The sequence below is a fragment of the Alligator mississippiensis genome, chromosome 9, assembly GCF_030867095.1.
Source record: "Alligator mississippiensis isolate rAllMis1 chromosome 9, rAllMis1, whole genome shotgun sequence".
Lineage (NCBI taxonomy): Eukaryota > Metazoa > Chordata > Crocodylia > Alligatoridae > Alligator > Alligator mississippiensis.
The window spans coordinates 44893979-44906896 of NC_081832.1; the positions used below are offsets into that span (position 1 = coordinate 44893979).

Consider the following 12918-nt stretch of genomic DNA (forward strand, 5'->3'; position numbering starts at 1 on the left):
CCAACCTGGTTTTCTGCCATACTTGCTAGGCTTCCTGCACATCAGGAAGGTTTCTTCCTGCACGCTGAGTAAGGCTTCTTTAAAGTAAGGCCAACTCTCCTGGACTCCTCTCCCCCTCAGCCTAGCTTCCCAGGGGATCCTGGCCACGAGTTCCCTAAGTGAGTTAAAGTCTGTTTTTATGAAGTCGAGGGTCCTTACTCTGCTGCTTTCCATCCTTCCTTTCCTCAGGATCCTGTGGTTAAGCTCTGGTGGTTTGTGAAAGGGACTAAGGGGAGGTATGAAGGTCCATGCCCAGAGACAGAGAAGAATAGAGGGCCTGGGACCCAGAGGGAGAAAGCTTGAGGGCCTGGGAGGCTGGTGCCTAGGAGGGACTGAGCAGGTAAGGCCAGGAGGCCTGAGATTGGAGTCCAGGAGGGTCAGGCAGGCTACTAATTTCAGCAGGGCCAGGGAGCATAGAAGTCAGTAGCTCGGGGTGGAGGGGTGGGTGTTGCAAGCAGGGCCTGGGAGCCCAAAGGTCTCACTGGCTCAGGAGCAGGGTCAGGGCCCAGGGTTAGGCCAAAGGCCATAGCTGGACACTGGCAGGGCCAGAGGAACCCAGGAGTCTCACCTGGCCTAGGAGCAGGGTCAGGGGAGACTGAAGGTCACAGACCACTGCCAGAGATCAAGGAACCCATAGTCCAAGAGGGGTAAGGACTTGGTTGGGAGCCTATAGGCTAGGAGGGGCTTGTCAACAGAAAGGAGTATCACCTGTGAGACATGGGAGTGGGTACTTGTTATCTGTACTTGTAATTGGCCCTTAATGCAATGACCTCTGTGGTCATGAGAGTAAGACCAGGCTTGGGAAGTCCTGGGGCAGCCTCCCATTTCTTCAAAGACAATAACATCAAGGTGTGTAGGGAAAGTGAAGGGCAGACTATCCAAGGAGAGTCATAAGTTGGCAAGGGCTGAACTGCTACCAGGGGGTATCAAGACCACCCCTGGGTTGGGCACTTGCTACACCAAAGTAGTGGGGGCAAAAATTCTGAATTATTATAAAATGGAACTGGGCATGTTTATAGAAGGAATGGTATGATAGGATAGGAAGCTGGGCATGTTTATGGAAAAAATGGTATGATAGAACAGGGAGTTCTTGTGTTAGCAATCAATATATGTGAAATCATGTATATGCATTCTGTGCTGTGATATAGAGGAAACTAGTATGTATCTGGTAATGCCTTGCTTGAGGGCTTTTGCTGGTTGCCTGTAGGGTCTGGAAAGGATTTTTTTTTTGTCTTCACCTGAAGCACTGGAGCAATGGCCACATCTGAAGCTGGGCTATTTTGCTCTAGTTGGTACTTAAAACTCAGAGGTTTCTGGCCTGAGAGTCTTGCTCTTCTGCTCAGGGCCATGCTGTTGACCACATTTGGGATCAGATTTTTCCCCCCTATGTTGTAATAGCATGAACTGTGACGGATTTTATCTTCCTGTGTAGTAGGAGGCATGGTCCTTTCCCGAAGATCCTCTGAACGTATATTAACCAATTATAGTTTCATAGTTTCATAGTTTGTAGGGTCAGAAGGGACCTGAGCAGATCAACAAGTCTGACCCCCTGCCATGGCAGGGAAGAGTACTGGGGTCAAATGACCCCGGCAAGGTGTTCATCCAGCCTCCTTTTAAAGACCCCCCGGGTAGGAGCCAGCACCACTTCTCTTGGAAGTTGGTTCAGATCCTAGCTGCCCTGACAGTGAAGAAGTGCCTCCTGATGTCTAGCCTGAATCTACCCTCTGCCGTTATTTCTTGTCACTCCTGGTAGTGCTTAGGGGAACAGGGACTCCCCCAATGCCTGCTGGTCCCCCCTGACTAGTTTGTAAACGGCCACTAGGTACCCTCTCAGCCTTCTCTTGTGGAGGCTGAACAGGTTCAGGTCCCGTAGCCTCTCCTCGTAGCGCCTACCCTGCTGACCCCTGATCATGCGGGTGGCCCTCCTCTGGACCCTCTCCATGTTGTCCACATCTCTTCTGAAGTGCAGCAACCAGAACAGGATGCAGTACTCCAACTGTGGCCTGAACAGTGTTGCAATTACTTTCCTGTCGTTGTAGTAGCAGGGCATTAGCAGCACCCTCATCTTCCTTGCTTTTACCAATCATAGGCTGTAAGCTGTTCTTAGTGTTTCTGATATATAGTGCTTTGTAGTTGTGGTTGTGAGGGCATGAAATGGTGGTTTTGGAAAATGCTTGGGTAAGCCTGGGATTGTGTGCAAAGGCGGAAGACTGGACTCAGACTCAGGAAGCCTCTTCCAGTCCTGTGTTGAAGAGGGGAGCAATGAGAGACTCTGGAAGGCCTTGGAGAGTTACAGAAACATGCAAGGTGATGGATGCAGAGGGCGGGGAGACAGCACGTGGGATAGATCTGGATGTCCTGATGCTGTAACTTCTGCCTATGCCCACGTGCACATCAGCATTCCTGGAGCAGGAGAGCTAGCACAGTGTGGTGGTAGTCTGTCATTTTGCAACAATGGCTGCAGAGCTTCTTCACGAGGAAGCAGACTCTTCGTTCACAGATCTGGGTAAGGAGCTAAACCCAACCCCCTGGCACCACAATGCAGAGATAAGGGAGTCTACTTGGCACAGAAATGGGTTGCTATTGCTGTCTGGAAACTGGCTTCCTTACACGGCTACTGCTCAATGGCAAACCAGTTTGGTGCTAGCCTTCTGTCATTGGTCATGCAGCGATGGAGGCCTGCATTGCTACTGTGAAGTTGTCTGCCTGTGGGTTGTTGGCATTAGGAATGTGCCTGAAATAACTGGCTTTCCAAGAACAGGGTTCTCGGGCTGCTGATGGAGGCAGAAGGAGCAGGGACTTGCAGAGTTCATGGTGATTGTTTCACAACTTACTGAGGGACTTGTGTTGCAAGAGGCACCTGTACTTGTGGCTGTGCCTGAAACTGTACATTGCTGCTCCTCTGTGGCTTTTGCTGTATCACACACCTGCCTAGGGTTGTCAGGACTCCTGACACAGGAGTCGGGGAGCAGGCAGTTGAGACCTATGGATGTGAGAGATAGCACAGAATACAGACAAACCATCCTTCTGGCACTGAGTACCCAGTGGAAGAGGCTCTTCTGGCTAATGCCCATTCTGTGCAAGCTGCTCTAGCTGACTTCACTGGGGACTTTCCTGCACAAAGCTACTGCAAGACTGAGTCAGAAAAGAACTGAAGCCTTTGCCAGCGTGTGAAGTGTAACTTCTTCCTATAAGAGAAGCCTGGGATCCTTTTATTCTTTGTCTGAATCACTTGCTTTTTTCTTCTTTAGTCTGTGGAAGTTAAAATACTTCCCTCATGCTGATCTTGCTTAATGAGCGGTATTGGAGCCTTGGGGCAAACCCTGTCTAAAAGCAGAAGTGAAATCAGTGACATTAGCTTATGGATCATACAATGCTTTGAAGACAGAACTGAAAGCAGTGACTGTAACAAGACCAGCATCTGGATGCATGATGCTAAGGGGTCCTAACAAACCCAATGAGAGGCAGTGTAGGTATGTAATGGTCTGGCCTTCCCCTTTAAATGCCAGGGTTTCTGGAGCCAGTCAATCCCATACAACTTCGGCTGTGGACAGAAGTAGCTTTTGAAATGTTTCCCAATGGAATGGGCTTGAAAATGCTTTAAAAATTCAGCCAGGGGACATGCATATAGCCCCTGTGGCTCCCCTTGCCTGGACCATTTCAAAATTTCTGTGGCAGTATGCAGCTTTGACTTTCTAGTCAGGGAGCACTATACGCAGTGTTTGTTGAGGGCATGAGGAATTAGGGACACACACACACACACACTCCAGCTCTCCTCTGCTCTCAGAATTCCTATTCTCCAACCCCAGTTCCCTCTACCTCACTGCTCACCCATCACCAGAGCAGAGGAAGAAGGGATTAGGGCTGCAGATCCTGGCACAGGCACTGGCCAAGGCCCCAAGTGCAGGAGTGTCCAGAACTCAGGAATAGAACCCACAGCCACCAGTGGCTTGGCAGCCTGCAGACGGCCACTCAGCTTGCAGACTGTATACTCTGCTCTCCTTCTTTCCCCTGCAGAGGGGTGTGGGGAGCAGAGCACCATGGAGTTGTGGAGGAGATATGGGTCCCCTGTCCTGTGTACAGGAACTGAAACCTGATGGGACCCTACCTATGACTGGGTGGTGGGCATTCGGGGGTACACCCTATAAAGAAGAGACAGGACAGAGAGGAAAGGTGGGGGGGTTGCGCTCTTATGTCAAAGAGCACCTCACATCATCAAGGATTAGCTTCGGGTTAGAGGAGGGTCGGACAGAGACACTATGGGTCAAACTACAAGGGGGACGTGGCAAAAGGGACCTTACGGTGGGTGTCTACTACAGACCACCCAACCAGGGGGAAGAGCTAGACCAGGACTTCTCCAGTCAGCTTATGGAGGCGGTTAGGTCAAGGGATGTTATTGTCATGGGTGACCTAAACTACCCAGACATTTGCTGGGAGGAGCAGACAGCCAGGTCTGACTGCTCGTGTAGGTTCCTGGCTGTATTACAGGACCTTCACCTTATCCAGGAAGTGCACAGCCCCACTAGGGGTAACGCCTTGCTGGACCTGGTCCTGGCCACAGGGGATGACCTGGTGAGGGGACTGCAGGTCCTTGACCACCTGGGCAATAGCGATCATCACCTGCTGGATTTTACTATCCAATGCAGGGCGTCTAGGGCTCACACCAAGGCTAAAGCCCTTGACTTCAGAAGGGCCAACTTCAATGAACTTAGGAGACTAGTGGGGGAGGCACTAAGGGCCCAGAAGGTAGAGGAGATGGGAGCCCACAAGGGATGGTCATACCTTAAGGAGGCGATCCTCCAGTCCCAAAGGATAACAGTCCCTGAGAGAAGCAAGGGTGGTAAGAGTGCTCAGAAACCCCCTTGGCTCAGCAAGGGCATTCAGCAATGCCTGAGGACTAAAAGTACAACCAGTGGAAGGGAGGAGCTATCACCAAGGAGGAGTACTCCTCCTCAGCCTGGGCTAATAGGAGGTCTAATAGGAAGGCCAAGGCAGAGATGGAACTCAGGCTAGCGTCCAGGATTAAGGACAACAAAAAGTCCTTTTTCAAGTACATTGGGAGCAAGAAGAGGGCACCAGGCAATGTAGGGCCCCTGCAAGACACAAACGGTAATCTGGTGGCCATGCCAGACAAGAAAGCTGATATTTTTAACAGTTTCTTTGCCTCTGTTTTCCTGAACAGGGACCAGGATATTCCACCCACCAGAGGTAGGGACAATCTTGGGGATAGCTCTATCAAGCCTTTAGTCAGTGCAGATGTAGTTAGGGATCTTCTGGAAGGGCTAGACATTTTTAAATCTGCAGGTCCAGATGCCCTGCACCCAAGGGTGTTGAGGGAGCTGGCAGGGGTCATCGCGGAGCCCTTGGCCCAGCTGTATGAGCATTTGTGGTCATCTGGCCAGGTGCCAGGGGATTGGAAACTGGCTAATGTGGTCCCTATTTTTAAGAAGGGGAGGAAGGAGGACCCAAGTAATTATAGGCCTGTAAGCCTCACCTCGGTGCTCGGGAAGCTCTTAGAGAGGATCATCAAGGAGCATATCTGTGGGGGGCCTGCAGGGGAGATAATGCTCAGGGGCAATCGGCATGGGTTCACTAAAGGCAGGTCCTGCCAGACCAACCTGATTGCCTTTTACGACCGAGTAACTAAATCCCTGGATGATGGTGTCACTGTGGACATAGTCTTTCTAGACTTTAAGAAGACCTTTGGCACTGTCTCTCACCCCATCCTCATCAATAAATTAAGTGACTGCAGCATTGATGCCTGCACAGTTGGATGGGTAAAAAATTGGCTGATGGGGCGCACCCAGAGAGTAGTGGTGGACGGGTTGTACTCAACCTGGCGAGATGTCAGCAGTGGGGTACCCCAGGGCTCAGTCTTCGGGCCCGCACTGTTTAACATATTCATCAGCGACTTGGACAAGGGGGTGGAAAGCATGCTGTCCAAGTCTGCTGATGACACTAAGATGTGAGGTGAGGTGGACACACTTGAAGGGAGAGAGAGGCTGCAACTAGATTTAGACAGACTACAAAAGTGGGCAGACGAGAATAGGATGGGGTTCAACGTAGACAAATGCAGGGTGCTGCACCTTGGGAGAAGGAATCCACAGCATACATACAGGCTGGGGAGTTCCCTTCTTGAAAGCACAGAGGCAGAAAGGGATCTTGCAGTCATTATTGACTCCAAGATGAACATGAGCCGCCAATGCCAGACCACAGCCAGCAAGGCCAGGCATACTTTGTCATGCATCCAAAGATGCATCTCAAGCCAGTCCAGAGAGATGATACTCCCCCTCTGTGCGACTTTGGTCAGGCTGCAGTTGGAGTACTGTGTCCAGTACTGGGTGCTGCACTTCAAAAGGCAATATTTTACAGTTAGGGTAGCCTAAATCTGAAACCAACTTCCTAGGGAAGTGGTCCTTGCCCCTACCTTGGGCAAATTCAGAAAGAGGTTAGATGATCACCTGTCTGGGGTCTTGTGAACCCAGCATTCATTCCTGCCTGTGGCAGGGGGTGATCTGTTCAGGTCCCTCCTGACCCTAGCTACTATGAAACTATGAAACTATAGAATCTTAGAAATTAAGGGCTGGAAGGGACCTCAAAAGATCATCAAGTCCAACCCTCCTGCTCTGGGCAGGAATACTGCTGAGATAAAATGATTCCAGCAAGGTGTCTGTCCAGTCTCCTCCTGAACACTTCCAAAGTTGGGGACTGCAGTACCTCCTTGGGAAGTTTATTCCAGATTCTGGTTACCCTTACTGTAAAGAAGTTCTTCCTTACATCCAACCTGAAACCATCCTCTAACAGTTTATGGCCATTGTTCGTTGTCCTCCCCTGGGGTGCCCTAGTTAACAGTTTTTCTCCCAGCTCCTAATATTCACCCCTTACATACTAATAAATGGCCATGTTACATATGTGTAACTTTTTAAAGCCCTACCACCTGAAGTCATATGAATATTCAAGACTCTCATCTTTCATTATTAAAAACAACAAAAAATGGGTTTTGGTCTTTTCTATATAACAATAAGTATCAAAATATGACTTGTGCATATCATAAAGGGTCAGGGACCCAGATCAAGAGAATGCAAAACGTATTAGTTTTTAAAACTTCACAATTTCTTTCTTAGCCAGTTGCATGACTGTGGGAGTAGGGGCTTGACTTACAATTTCTAAACCCTTTAGATTGGAAACACTGATAATTTTATCCACTCTAGTCTGTATTTTCACTTTGGCAGACAAGGTTCTTTGGGTAGATGTGATATCTTTTATTAGACCAACTAAGTAGTTGGAAAAATTGTTCTTTGCAAGCTTTTGGGCACAAATACCTTTCTTTAGACATAAGGAGAGTCTGCTGCTGTTTTTTGTTTTCCTGGATAGAATAGAAGCCAATATACAAATGCATGTCTGTGAAAATGCAAACGTGTAGCAGGCAGGATCAGAGGGATGGGAAACAATAGATGTGAGACAGGTGGGTGCAGGGGAGTAAGGGAGGGAATGTTGACCTGGAGATAGAATGTAGCTGGTAAAATGTAGACAGGTTACTGGGGGTTATCAGATGTCAGCAGGTTACAATGTGCCATAAATCCAATGTCTGTATTTAGTCCATGATTTTTTTGTATCCAGTAGATTTATGAAGTGAAGTTTGTAGGCTCATCTATGAAAGGTGTTTTGTAAATCCCCTTTGAGGGTTAGAACTGAGAGAAGGGAGAAAGAGTGATTATCTTGTGAGAAGTGTGCACCGATGGGTAATTGGGTATTTTTGTCTTTGATAGATATTTGGTGTGCGTTCATTCTGGTATACAGTTGTTTGTTTTTTCCTACATATTTTCCATCAAGGCATTTGGTGTGCTGGATGAGATACATTACATTTCTGGAGGTGAAGGTCTAAAATTCAGAAATGGTGATGGCTCTGTTGTGGTGTGTAGTTATTGTGGGGGTGGTAGAGATGTGTTGGCAGGTTTTACATTTCTTGTCCAAGCATGGTCTGGATCCATTTGGTGTGCTTTGGACCATAGGAAGTTTGCTTCTGGTGATGAGATTGGTGAGGTTTGGTGCTTGTTTAAAGACTAGGATGGGTGGTTCTGGGAAGATCTCTTTAAGAATTTGGCCTTTTAGTATGGGTTGCAATTGTTTGAGGATTTTTCACATAGGTTCCAGGGAAGGATGGTATGTCATAATGAATGCTGTGTGATTTGTGGTGATTTTCTTTTTGTACTGCAGCAGTTCTTCACACAGTATCTGAGTGGCTCTTCCAAAGCAGAGGGGCTGGAGCTGATGATCTCACAAGATCCCTTCCAGCTCTAAACTTCTGTGAATCTGTCTCTCTGGAGGAGTGTCTTTGTTGGATGAAAGCTCTCTTGAGATTTGTGAGGTGATGATCACAGGTGTTCTCCTCTGTGGATAACTGGTGATATCAGAGGGTCTGGCTGTATATTATAGTTTTTTTGGTGTGTTTAGGGCAGGAGTGGGCAATTATTTTGACCGGAGGGCCACTTAACAAATTTTGGTTTGTTGTTGAGGGCCACACGGGTAGCGCCACCGCTTGACAGTTGCCCCACCCTCTGGTCACCATCTTGGGACCAGAAGTCCTGCCCTCACACCGTCCTCACCATGCCAGCACCCACTGCCAGCAGCAGCAGCCAACAGGGGTGCTCAGGGTGCTCGTGACTCATGCTGACACCTGGCGGCGCATGGCTTCAGCCAGCACTGGCAGAGCCCAGTCAAGCCACCTCTATCACAAGGATTCCCTGTGCACACGTGCAGCTGTACACTCGTGTGCTACCAGGGAAAGCCCCTCACTGGAGCTGGCTGACTTTCCCACCCCCTTTCACACACATCCTGGGACTCTGCCAGAAGTGGAGGGGAGCCCTAGCCCCTGCTTCCCCATGGAGTCCCAGGACCTGTGTAGCCAGCTCCTGTGTGGGGTTTTCCCTGTTAGCAAGTGAGTGCAGAGCTGCACCGCTGGGCACCAGTGCCTGCGCTGGGCACAAGCACTCCGAGCTCTCCTGCCTGCTGCTATTGCTGCTGGCAGTGGGAGCTGCACACCATGGGGGACAGTGTGTGGGGGGTCCCCACACCTCCTGCTCTCCCTCACACACACATCCTGCCTACCCGAGCTCCATGCTCCCACCACCCCCTTGGGTGTGGGCTCCACACTGCTGCTAGCCCCATCCACATCCCCCCTGCCCTCCCCCTCCCCCGCCACTTTCCTACCTGCTGCCCAGAGTGAGCGGGACACCAAGGATGCTGAGCAGGTCCCCCAGCAGCTACAGCAGTGGCTGCAGCAGCAGCAGTCCTGCCCAGAAGCTGTGTGTTGGCAGGACTGGGCCCTTCTTCATACCAGGGTGGGAGTGAGGCAGAATAGGGTGTGTTGCGGGGTGTGTTTGTATGTGGGCACCTCACTCCCACCCTTGTGGGTGGAAGGGCTGGAGGGGTGCAGTTAATTGGTGGGCACCTGTGGGCCAGATGAAAGTGCCTAGTAGACTGGATCTGGCCTGCGGCCTGTATTTTGCCTGCCCTGGTTTAGGGTGATTGCTGGTTCTGTGCAGATTTGTATGTTCGTCTGTGGGTTTCTTGTATATGGTGGTTTGTATTTTACTATTCTGAATATTGATCATAGTGTCTAAAAAGGACATGTTAGTGCTGGAGTGTTCAAGAGATATTCTGATGGAGGGGTGATGATTATTGAACTTGTGATGGAAATCAATCAAAAATTGCAGGTTTTGGGTCCAAATTATGATGATGTCATCTATATATCTTAGGTATAGCATGGGAAATTCTTCTTCTAAGTGGCCCATGAAAAGGTCAGCATATTTTGGGGCCATTTGGGGGGCCAGAGCTGTGTCCATGGTCTGGACGAAGTGTTGGTTATTGAAAGTGCAGTTGTTGTGTGTGAGGATGAAGTGTATAAGTTCAGTAATATCTTGAGGTCTGTACTCTAAATTGTAATCTTGTTCTTGTAGGTTTGTAAGGCAGGCTTGGATGCCATCCTGCCATGGGATGTTGATATATAAGCTGGTAATATCCAGGGTGGCTAGGAGGGTAATGTTGGGAAGGTAGTGTGTTTCTAACTTTTCGTAGAAAATCTGTTGTGTCTTAGACAAAACTTGCTCTTTGGGTGACAAGAGGTTTTAGGATGGATTTGATGAAACGTGTTATTTCCTCAGTTAGGGTGGAGGCCCCACATTATAGGTCTGTCAGGGTTCTCTTGTTTGTGGTGTTTAGAAAACATGTCAAAAGTCTCCTTGTTGGACAGCGAGGTGAATCAACTTCTGTTGGTTTTCTTGTAGTTCAGCTGGAAATAACATGATGGTGGTTTTGAGTTTTATTTTCACCTTTATAATTCAGCAATTGTCAGGCTTAGCTTTACTGAAGGGAGTACTTCCAGCATGAAGCTTAATATGCATGAATTGGCAGGAGTGGGGCCTCAGGTGCTTAAGTATGGATTTAGGAACCTAATTCTTGGCATAAAAAGTGAAAACTTTTCATATTTTTAATTCCATTTAGGCTTAATAGGCATGATCCAATACCCTGTGAAGATGCCTGGACTTCACTAAACTTTAAATCAAGCTCAGCTTTGGGAAGTAATTGTTTGTGCCTTTCATATGGGGGTTTTCCAAGGGGCATAGGGAAGTTAAATACCCAACTTCCATTGGAATTTTCATATATTATTCATTTCATCATGTAACCCAGGCAGTACTCCAAAAGGTACCCCCTCTCCAATTGAAGGGATCAAAGCAGGTGCACAAGTGCTGTGGGAGGTGTAGGGACTCTCCTCCCCCTATAGAGCAGAGCCAGACCACCACTGGGGACTTAACCATATACCTTTTAATGAGGGAACAATACTGGGAACATAAACAGGCATAAATCAGGGGGTATAGTGGACACTACAATGCCCCAAGGGGCAGGATTCAAAGGTTAGACACTTTGAATCATTGACAAAAGACAGGGTTAACAAAATATAAAACACAAACAGCAGAGCAAACAATACTGGTTGGGGAAATATAAAAAGGCACAAAATACAAAATGTCAGAGGACAAAGAAATATAGGGCCTAGGTACCTGGAAAGGAGGAAAACACAATGGCCCCTTTCCACTGCAAGAACAATTTCTCCTTGTTAGCTCACTCACCCCAAGTCACCAAAGCTGAGACTTGAACTTGGATCTCCCATGTGATAAGCAGGAACACTGCCATGCAGCCACCAGTGCTGGTATTGCTTTAAGTTGCTAGGGGTCTTGACCTTCCTGGAGCCCCGGCTTCACATCAAGCTGCCTGGTCTCTGACTGGAGGAGCTGGAAGCTGAGCTGGGAACCCCTCAGGTCACTGCTCAGATCCTTGCTGAAGCGGGAAGCCTCTCCTGCTGGCCACAGCCTCTCATAGGGGATCCTGGAGCCCAGTAAGAAGCCTCTCCTGCCAGCCACACACTGTGCTGCTGAGAGCCCAACTGCTGCCTGCAGGTCCTGCTCCTTCGTGCTCTTCTGGGGCAACTGCTTCCACCCCGCTGGCTCAGCTCTTTGAAGCTCCTGCCTCATGATCCCTCACTGGTCTCCCCCTGAGTCAGCTGTGCTGCCCCTTTTATCCCCCTCCAGGTGACCCAAGGGGCCAATCGGGGGACATGAGGGGTGAATCTTTGGGGCCTGATTGGTGAGGAAAGGGAATCCCAAGTCCTCCAATCATCTTTTGCCCTTTCAAAACCCCTGGGCTAGGTCACTGCCAGCTAGCCCCTCACAAGCATCTTTAGTGTTTGTATGTTTTGGAAGTCCCTGGCTCTTCCCCTTTTAATCTGCTGGTTTGTGGCTATAGCCACTCTTGGCTGTGTCTAGACACCCAAGCTATTGAAATAATTCTCTTTAAATAACCATCAGTTTTTGGGGGGTTTTGTTTGCTTTTTTGGTTGTTGGGTTTTTTGGGGGTTGTTTTGGTTTGTTTGTTTGTTTGTTTGTTTGGGGGGGTCCTTTCTGATGTTCAACTCTAAAACTCTGATGATTTTCACAGTTGGCAGCACATTCTGCTTCCTTCCGTTTTCCAGGGAACATCCTCATACTCGGGGAGGTGGCTGAGATGAAGGCACTCTTAGGAATGGCAGTGCCTCTGCTATAACTTCTGTGCTACAGGCATCTCAAGCTCCCCCTCTGCTCTGCAGCTTGCACAAAATCTCAGGCTGCATGCTTCCTGCAGCACCCCCAAGCGTGAGATTCTCTAGCATGGGGCTAGCTGTTGCAGATACTGTCAACTTGTTTCACTTTCGCTGTGTGGTTGTGGTGTTGCTGCAGGAATTACAATAAACACCACCCTGGGTGATAGTCTTGAGCAGAAATTTGATGTGTCTTGAGGCATCGAGTGAGGCTGCAGTTGTCTGGGCTCATTTTCCAGAGTGGCTGTGATTCAAGTAGCTCCTGTAACTACGGGCAGCAAATTGTACAGGTGAGTGCACGGGGCAGGGTAGGACATGTCCACTGGGCACATCACTAAAGTGGGCTAGGAGGTAGAGTAGAATAAATGCTGGTGGAGGGGCTCAGACTCAAGTGCCCGTTGTCTGTGTTTGAGGGTGGAGGCAGCTGTGTTCTGGGTTCTCGACCCATGGACTAGAAGAAACCACGAAGGGTATTGGACCCCCTTTCCTTATTAGCTCTGAGCAAGTGGAGATAGGGTTTGCGGGTGGCTTGTGCATACACTCTCTATGCAGGAAGTGACTGTGTGAATCCCTGAGCTTTAGCAGCTCTGCTGATAAAAGTATGGCAACTCCAGCAGCAGTTTACCAATCCCTCTGCCCCCAGCACCACAGCTGCCATGGCTGCTGGACTTCTGCCTGAATGGAGCTGAGCCATGAGAGGAAGAGATTTCACACAGAAACCTCTCAAAGCCAGAGACGATTATGTGGCA

The 12918-nt window shown here is 49.1% G+C and overlaps 1 protein-coding gene across 4 annotated transcripts in view; it reads left to right on the top strand.

Annotated features, from left to right (window-relative positions):
* Positions 1-12918, top strand: part of STING1 (stimulator of interferon response cGAMP interactor 1) — a 96846-nt gene that overhangs the window by 60607 nt on the left and 23321 nt on the right. The window contains exon 1 of one of the 4 annotated variants that reach the window (XM_059733437.1): positions 2418-2545. The exons of 2 other annotated variants lie outside the window; for them this stretch is intronic. The gene's annotated coding sequence lies outside the window, so the exon portion shown is untranslated. Of the gene's footprint in view, positions 1-2417; positions 2546-12116; positions 12460-12918 lie in introns of those variants that run through there. One more of the 4 variants, XM_059733436.1, reaches the window with a different exon arrangement.